This window comes from Hippocampus guttulatus, chromosome 21 (assembly GCF_054856545.1).
Source record: "Hippocampus guttulatus isolate MCC_2025c chromosome 21, RoL_Hgut_1.0, whole genome shotgun sequence".
NCBI lineage: Eukaryota > Metazoa > Chordata > Actinopteri > Syngnathiformes > Syngnathidae > Hippocampus > Hippocampus guttulatus.
In genome coordinates this window covers 6,829,192-6,837,164 of record NC_141281.1, presented here as the reverse complement: position 1 = coordinate 6,837,164, position 7,973 = coordinate 6,829,192, and the positions used below count along the sequence as shown (strand labels likewise).

At 40.8% G+C, this 7,973-nt stretch overlaps 1 long non-coding RNA gene across 1 annotated transcript; it reads left to right on the top strand.

The window, feature by feature from the left end:
- Positions 1-4,630: 4,630 nt before the first annotated feature.
- Positions 4,631-6,499, top strand: LOC147186893 (uncharacterized). The gene is made up of 3 exons (XR_015099015.1): positions 4,631-4,695; positions 4,822-4,873; positions 5,192-6,499. It is a non-coding gene; the product is annotated as an uncharacterized LOC147186893 (long non-coding RNA).
- Positions 6,500-7,973: the final 1,474 nt, after the last annotated feature.

Below are 7,973 nucleotides of genomic sequence, written 5' to 3'. Positions count from 1 at the left end.
TATTCAGCCACCCCGGGACAATTGATCTGTGACACCCGTCAATGGCGCGACTCCTTCAATTGACGTCTTCATGAAATGATGACATCGAGGAGCAACCCATCCATTTCTCCAAGCTGTCCCTCCTCGCTACTCTGTTTCCACCTGTGACGCCTTAACAGGATTCTGAAAGGAAACTATCATTGATTTTTTTTTTCCCCTTCCTACTCTTTGGTCATCTGCACACATTGTTGTCTCAGGTATTCATAAAATGAAAACAGATATGGACCACATGAATACCAATGATGTCAATTTATGAACGTGGGTGGAAAAGTAACTGGATAGACGCTTAAAAATGCAGTGAAAAGGTGGTCAAGTATCATCCTTTGAGTCCTATTTCCTGCATGCTAACCACAAACACAAATGAATTCCCCATTGTGGAACTAAGAACTATCTCCATTTAATACAATACACAATGAAAGCTACTAAACATTGAAAGGGGGAAAAAAAAAGATGAAAAGGAGAGGAAGGACACACAGAGGTCAGCACTAACAAGACAAGTGATCTTCCAGATCGGAGCATGCCACACATGGGCTACAGTAACAGGAAAGGTGGCTTATATAACATGCATCTCTGACCTAACCCCTTTCACCTGCTTTATATATTTATTCCTGGGCAAAAAAAAAAAAAAAAAAAAGTCCAGTGGAGAACATCAGAGCCATTAGCGACATTACCTGAATCCGAATATATGCATTGTGAGCGCTGTTCAGAATTAGGTTCAAGTCTGCGCCCCTTCTGCAAGTCCGGAATGCATCAGAGAGCAGGACTCTGGATGCAAAACAATCATTGGATGGCAAACAGGAAGCTGTTAATATCGACCAAAGGCAATAACAAATCAAAACAATGGAGTGGATGCACATGCAAGAACTTGGATGCAATTGCATCAGCTCGTGCCTCCTCACGGCATGCAGTTCAAACGAAACGTGGCGACACAATTTAATGAATGAACACACAAATTGGGACGGGAACAAAATGTTCATCATAGTACAACTTTGTCGTATTTGTGGACGAGGCCGTTTGTAGATAGGATGTGCTTTGAAAAAGATGCGCATCTAAATCTTGGGAAAAAAAATATATACAAGTAAGTACCTAAGATTGAACTTGTGGCATCTCCAGAGACATATAAAGATGTCTTTGGGTACTTTTTAGCCCATCGGATCAAGCGACACATCACATCATCTCTCCAATGGAGCGAGTGCATTGTCCCGCATTGATTCTGTCCCAAATGTCCTTATGCAAAAGACTCTAATCTAAGCTCTTAAATCAACTCCCATTTCCAGCCTCCTACAAAATGTCAGCCTTTATCTCAAACGCTTTTACTACCCTTGTGTTTTAGAAGCCAGGCGATGCCGGATTGAACAAGCGCCTCTTATAACCGAATCACTCTCCTTTTATTTTCGATGGCACCTCATTGTTTATTATTATGATTATTTGAGGGTTCATACAGACAAACGATCATTTAAAGTCTCCGGTTAACCTAACATGCATGTTCACGTACATATCACATGCATACAATCTCCACGCAGGAAGACCTGGGACTGATTCGAACAAAATACTGACAATCAGGCGTGCATCTGCATTTTACGTGATTTTTATTTATCTATTTTTTTCTCCCAGGCGTTTCCATCTTGACATGGATAAACTAATGCATGGATGAAAATGTACAAAGCGGGACATGTGGTGAACTGATGGCGCAATCAAAAGTGAGAGTCCCCCCACACCCCCCCCCCACGAAGATAACGCCTTTCCACTTCACCGACCTGAAACATAAACACTTTGCCGCATGACAGCTTTGCGGGTCAAATGACGAGGAGACTTGTTTCATGAATCGATAGTTCAGCATGGTAAGTACAGTCAAACGGTGCACGAGAGCGAAAATGATACCGGGGAAAAAAACCCCCCCGAAAAGACAGGATCACTTTAATGTCAAAAAGACTCCACACACAATCATCTGTTCTCCTTTCAATATTCACGCGCTGCACATTTTTGTTTTTCATATTTGATTGAAATATGAACACGGAGTGGCCTGCAAAAAAAACAAAAACATATTCACGCGTAGCCCTTTGAACGTTTCCAGATTTTGCCGAGTTACAACCACAAATGCGTATCATTCGGATTTCGTGTGATAGGCCAACACAAAGTGGCGCACGGGTGACATGGAAGTAATATTATTGTAGTTACGAATAAAAATCTGTAAAGTGCCTCGTGCAGAAGTATTCAATCTCAACAATCTCATTAGCAAATCTTAAGTGGGCTTTATCTGCTTTGCACATCTCGGGGTTGACATTTTTGTCTATTCTTCGTTGTGGATGCAAATTTCTTGGTGGCTTTGCACTTTCTTTGTTTGTATGTTCCACGCGCGTTTTTCTTTTTTCTTTTTTTTTCGCTTCCTTCTTCTATCCAAACGCTGGTTTAAACTTCTCCACAACATTATCACTAGACTGTCTTGTTTTTTGCAGGTTTTGTTCAAAAACATTTACAGGGGTCGTCAGTTCACGACGATGCCGAAAAATGTGGATTACAAATGCATCATACACGGATTAGGTTACAGGATCAACAATTTTTCATCCTGTACTTATCACATTTAGTGACAAACATACAGATTCAGGAACCACTGATGTTCTACTTTCCTAAAAAAATGCATATGGAAAATTGGAGCTCACAAGTCAAATCGGAACGCTCGCTTGTTCCTCCTGAGGAGGTTTAATTGATTGACAGCCAAGTGCTCCAATCATGACAGTGCAAATCCCTGACTGGCAGGCCAAAGCTTCACTCATGACAGTTTGCTCCGGCGTCGTCTCATTTGCAAATTGATTGGATATTTTCTTATTTAAACCAAGCATTAAGATGTCTCAAGTCATCATGCAGTCACCCAAGTCAAAGTCAAGCCTCATCAAACCACTGGTTCAAAACTAAGTTGACTAACTGTATTTTGAGTGAAGCATATCAGTCACGTGACGATGAAAAATTGACCACGTTATTAAGGTTTAGATCCGGTATATGTCGCACCACCCGAATGCCCTGAAGCAAATTGAACTTGAACTAATCTGACAGCAAGGTGTCACCTTCATGTTCTTATGTGCAGGCACTCTGCTTCTTTCCTAGTCCCCGAGGGTATAAAGAGAAATGAGAATTTTGTTGGAGGGTCCTTGTTTTTGCGAGCTATAAACAAACAGGATTTGACACGTGCTTTTTTTTTTTTTCTCCCCGCAATCGCTATACAAAACACAAGTACATTTTTTGGACAGATTAATAAAGAATGAAGCCAGGACACCCGCTGCCAATGGCACTGTTGGTGTTGTGCAGACATTACTAGATGCCATGTAAGGGTAGTGGACATTAAAAAATAAAACAAGTGAGAAAAATACAGAAAATTCTCCACAAATGACATGAAAATAAAGCCAAAAAAAAATCCATTAAAAAATTGGTTGTGAGGCTGCACCTTTTAATTTCATAACAGAATGCAGTCTTTTGAGGTATTGCACATCCTGACATAGCTGATTTCCATGCAAAAAAACTCCCACTCCAAATTGGCAGGCACTCTCCTGTGCACAGCTTTCTGCCAGTCAACCAACAGATTCCTTCGGGGCATTCCAAAATCGTAATCTTCTTCTGGTGAAGCCATCCTTTTGTTCATTTCAATTTGCAAAATGAAAGTCCTTCCCGCGTCCATGTTCAGCTTTACAACAGATGGCTGAAAGTTTGGTTTCAAGATATGAAATGTTCATAAAGCTCAGAGACATTTAAAATACACTTAAACTTATAGATATTATAATATGAGGTCGTAGTACTAGTATGATATGAGCAGTACTTTTTAAAGTATTCCTTAGTTTTTACTCTGGCTTGCGCAGTTCACAAAGTAGGAAGTACAGCGTGCTTGCTTCAAGATGTTTATTCATCTCTTTATCCCATTGACCAGGCGTAAGTTGTTTTCCTTCAGTAAGTGACAGCCATCTGCAGTTTTGGCTGATGAGCCAAATTATTTTCCGCGTATTTGAGGTTCCCAAATCCCAAAGCATTGCAGGGTGCTTAGCATCGATGTGTCTGCACAAAACACATTCTCATTCATTTGGGCCTTTTGTGGAACAAAACAATCAAGCTGGGCTCGAAAGACACCAAGTACATTACGGTGAAGGATTCTGGAGAGCCCAATAAAGACCCTTTTATCAATGCCTGTTTCAATTGATTACTTTTAATTAGTGAAAATAAATAATGCAGGCTTTGCAGACACAGGCGTGCACGCACACACGTGCACACTGGCGAAGGAGAGACTCTCAAGGAAAGCCTCAGGATGCTTTTCCTTTTGTTGAAATTTCTTTGCGGACTTTTTATTTGGACTCACTGACTCACGTGAAAATCCAATCGCAATCCTTTTCAATGTAACCTGGGTGATTTTTCGATATTTAATATATAAAATATATGATACATTGTTGTAGTATATAATCGAATGGCTTTCAACGTTTACATTATTAGTAAAATATATTGTTGCCTTCGTTTCCTCCTTTCTATATTTTAATAGTCGTGCGATAATCACGTGATCACGTCTGGCGTTGGATGGTATTGTTGTATTGCCTCTGACGTCACTTCCTTTCAGGTACGTCGCAAGCCACTCAGCGGGGAATGTTTGGTTGGTTGACGTCCTGCTCGGAACTGTTGCCGGTATGCGAGTTTTAACTGCTTCAAACGCATTAATTGCCGGCAGATACGTGCCATTTGTGTTACCCTACAACTGGAAAAAAAAAGGCAAAAAGTGAACTGGTGAGCTCATTCACTTGTTTGTTTTAGCATGCTGATTGCTAGCCGCTGTGGAATGCGACCCGGCGAGCATTGTCCTGAGGTAATCTTATTTACGTTCATATCAACATGATGTTATTCTATTTTTTTCAAATGGTTTTGAGTTACTGTATTGCCATTTAGTACCATGCTGTTGCTTATTTAGTCATTTGAATTAGTAGTTGACATTTGTTTGCCAATGCACACTTGATGGCTGCACACGTTGTGCAGAAAGTGTGACGCATTGATTCATGGTGCAATATTTGCAATGCAATGCAAATGCAATGAAATTCAAAATTACATGAACTTTGAATGTATGTCCACTGAAATCTGAAATGAATAATTTTTCTAATCCTATTCCAATTTGTATGCAAATATCAAGGGAGTTGATGTTGAACGGCCATAGAATTCAGCTTGAAGAACTCCAAACGACAACAATAGTCAATGCGGTAGGAGGCCTTGCAATCTGCTCTCCCTTGAAACGTCAAGCAAAACCACTTAATAAACTGAACATCCTAATGATATTTGCATGCACTATGCAGATATCCAGGACTCTCAATTGGCAGGGGCTCTGGGTTTTATGAATTTGTTTGTATAAACAATGTAGAGATTGCCTTTTTTGTTGTCATTTTTGCATTTTGCATCACAAGTCTGTGTTTGAAACAATTTCATTCTTCCTCCGTGAGCTGAACCTGAGATTTCTGAGCCTAGCTTGTGTATTTTTGCGTGTGTGTGCATGTACATTTTGGTTCCTTTATTAATTATTATTAGCATCTGTACACTAAGTATATGGTGGTTACATCAACAAGAGGATATAAACGCTTTTACAGTCCCTGATTTTTAATTTTTTTTTTCAGGGGGCGGGGGGAACAAGAAACAAGTGTAACAAATCAAAAGACAGGAATACTTTTTGTTTGGGTGTTTTTGGGTCAGGATGCCTAAAATTTCCAAATTAATGTTCTTGAGTCTTGATAGCTGGAGACATTGTTGCGGATCATTCGGCCTCTGGACCTTTAAGAACTGTTTGCGAATTCATTTGTGGGGCTGTTGGTAAGGACTTTATGCAGTTTTTTTTTCTTTCGTCACGAAGAATCCACTTGAATGAGCTTTTTCTCTTCTCAACGTGTCTGTTCATCCATTGTGTCGTTACAAGATGCCTGTGCTATCATTTTGCTCCTGCTTCTGTCCAGCTTCACGTGTCTCCTCAGATCAGCTCTCTCCCTCCACTCACGTCGCTTCCAGATATGCCATGGCATTTGAAAACGCGGGCTACATACAATACCTACCGACACTCGGGACACATTTCACATTTTTCCCCTGCCCCCCTTTCCGATCAAGGTCAGCAAAGGGAGGATTTCTCTAAAAGATTATCCTGACAGATTATCCTGTGATGTGAATTATTTTTCCTCCCCAACTGCTCGCGCAATGTTGATGCATCACAATTGATACTATTCAACCTGTGAAAAATTCCCAATTGCAAATCCAGACTTCAGATTGTGACATGAAACAGAAAATATAGCCCATTATGACTGGAAGCTTATCCTCCTGCCGGAAAAAAAAAGAGGAGCAACTGGTTGTGTTGAGTGTTTGTGCAACTGTCTTTCAGGTCATTCACCAGAATAAAACATGACAATTTCATAACTGCAATGTCGTTCGCGGATGATTTGGAATTTGCTTCCAGCAGCCTCCGTTGGCGTTTCAATGTGAGTGAAAAGGTGAATGTGAGGCTTTGTAAAGCCCTTTGGGGTAGATCAATTCTTTGCAATTAAACAAGTGTACTCCGTTTGCCGTTTTCTATTCACGATTTTTGCCGGTATATACACGTAGGCCAGTTCGAAAGCCATACAATGACACAGTATGATATCAAACAGACTGAATCCCAGAGGTTTAAATTGCACCGGTGAAAGTGATTTATTTGAATATTCGTCTGGTACCTTCAGAGTACAAAATGCTGCAATGTTTCAGTACAGTTGGTACACACAAACACCATTTTTTTCCCAAGAAACTTAACAGCTCATCAGACAAGACTACATTGAAACGAGGAAGTACATTCTACTTCATTCTACATGTTGAAAACACAACAGAAAAAAAAAAAAACGGGTGCATCCTGAGCTCTTCCGCTTTGCTACAAGCGCCCTTCCGTTTTTGGGAAGAGACCGTGCTGCTTCACGGTAAGCCTCTCGCAGTCCAGTCACGCGTCTTTATCGTGCAGATTCAACAGCTATTTGTTATTCATCTGTACCAAGAGCCCAGAGTCAAAAGTTATACTACAGATGAATGAAAGGAAATGTTTGGATGGGTTTTTTTCCCCCCCAAATACAGTTTCCCCATGTTCATTTTGAAGAGATGAAAACCCACTTTGAACTGATTACATTTCACTGAGTACATGGCACAATTTTTACACGTACAGTCAATCACGGGCCTTTTAAAATGGGAAAAAAAAACATGCAAATTGACACGTTGCACAGATGTTATTCTTTACATCTAAAAGCATTTTTACCAAGCTAATTTTCCCAATCATCTTGTACTTTCCCCACGTCAAAGACTGCGTGGTGTGTATCTTTTCCAAGCACAGCACAATTCAAAATATTTCGACAGTGATTCAATAGTAACTATACAAAACGCCACGGCGGCAGTTTGGAATTCGAGGGATGGGACGGACGGGCCTGTCCTTCAGTGCCCACACATCACGGTCATGGGCAAGAAGGTTTTTGACGAGCAGCCGTCTCTGATGTTATCACAAAGCTTGACGCGCTATCGGTCGTTTCAACCGCCGTGCTGAATTGATGAGTTCATGTCGTCTTTCTCTTCTTTTGAGACCGCAGCTAAACTTTTGCTTTGTCAGCGCAAGTGGAGTCGAGACTCGGAGGCAAGGAGAGCCCACAGTCCGCTTGAGTTATTTTACCCTCATTATGAATGTTACCATTCTTCTAACCGCACAAAATAACCGGCGGTCCAAATGTTGGGCACCAACCAAAATCTTCTTATCTCCTCGCGTGGCAATTATCACACTGTGGTCGTATTCATTTTTAAATATGCAGTTGGCTTCACTAAGAATTGATGAAGAACAGCATCATTTAGTTAATGGACTCTTTTCAGGTTGAGGTCAGACCATTTCCACTCTGTCATTTTCGGGGTTTGGCTTCCAATCTCCCCTTTGTAAT